The sequence below is a fragment of the Dipodomys ordii genome, unplaced genomic scaffold (assembly GCF_000151885.1).
Source record: "Dipodomys ordii isolate 6190 unplaced genomic scaffold, Dord_2.0 Scaffold1000007824, whole genome shotgun sequence".
In the NCBI taxonomy this organism is placed as follows: domain Eukaryota; kingdom Metazoa; phylum Chordata; class Mammalia; order Rodentia; family Heteromyidae; genus Dipodomys; species Dipodomys ordii.
Window position 1 is genome coordinate 1 of NW_012291441.1, and position 979 is coordinate 979.

General features: G+C 69.5%; 1 pseudogene; it reads right to left on the reverse strand.

Annotated features, from left to right (window-relative positions):
• Window positions 1-138: 138 nt before the first annotated feature.
• On the reverse strand, window positions 139-512 carry LOC106002936 (annotated as a pseudogene).
• Window positions 513-979: the final 467 nt, after the last annotated feature.

Here is a 979-nt window from a genome sequence, read left to right on the forward strand (position 1 = left end):
GTCGCCGTGTGCAACCTTGCGGTCGGCCTCGAGGCCATCCTGTGTTTAAGGGCATCCACATACAGTGCAAGTCCGTGACTCCTTCCTTTTCATGGCCGAGTAATATTCCACTGAAGGAACAGGCCACGTTTGACTTACCCATTCCCCCCGGACGGGCCCGCCCCCGCCCCCCGCCCCCCGCCCCGGCCCCATCTGCCTCCCGGAGCGGCGGGCAGGGGCAGGGCCGGCCGCGCTGCTCTCCTACCTGGAACCGGTGCGAGATGAAGAGCCTGCGCAGGGCGCTCCTGAAGTCCCGGGGCGCCGCGGGCGCGGGCGCGGGCGCGGGGCCGGGCTCGGGGGCCGCGGCGCTGCCCTCCTCCGCGGGGCCCGGGCCCGGCTCCGGCTCGGGCGGCTCCTCCTCCTCGGCCTCGTTCTCCCACCGCTGGTAGTTGACGTTCCAGGCGCGGTAGTCGTCGCCGACCACGGTGAAGTGGCGCAGGAGGCGGCCCATGGCGGGGCGCGGGGCGCGGGCGCGGGCGCGGGCGCGGGCGGCCTGCGGGGCGGGGCGGGGCGGGGCTCAGCGCCGGCGGCGGGGCCCGGGAGGACGGGGCGCCCCAGGATGGACGGTGCTGGGCCCCCTTACATTCCCGCCTCCCGGGAGACGAGCGCCGCTCACTGAGGAGATTCTCAAGGGCTGTCACTGCTGCTGGTCCTGGCGGTGGCCTGGACTGTTTCACCCCCGAACGCCGTCATGTCACCCCTTACCGCGCTCTGGGGTCTGGTAATTTTCATCGTCTTTCCTGGGGCCGCGACTTTCCCGGGCAAGCCACCCCTGGGAAAAGACATACCCCCAGCTCAGTGTCTCACTCTCTTTTTTCTCCCCCCCGACGTATATAGCCCTCGGTTCCCCTTGCAACAACACACCGCCTCCCACTTTGTACCACGTCCCCCTACACAGACCTTAGATTGCTGTCATTCACATCATCTTTTTGGCGCATTC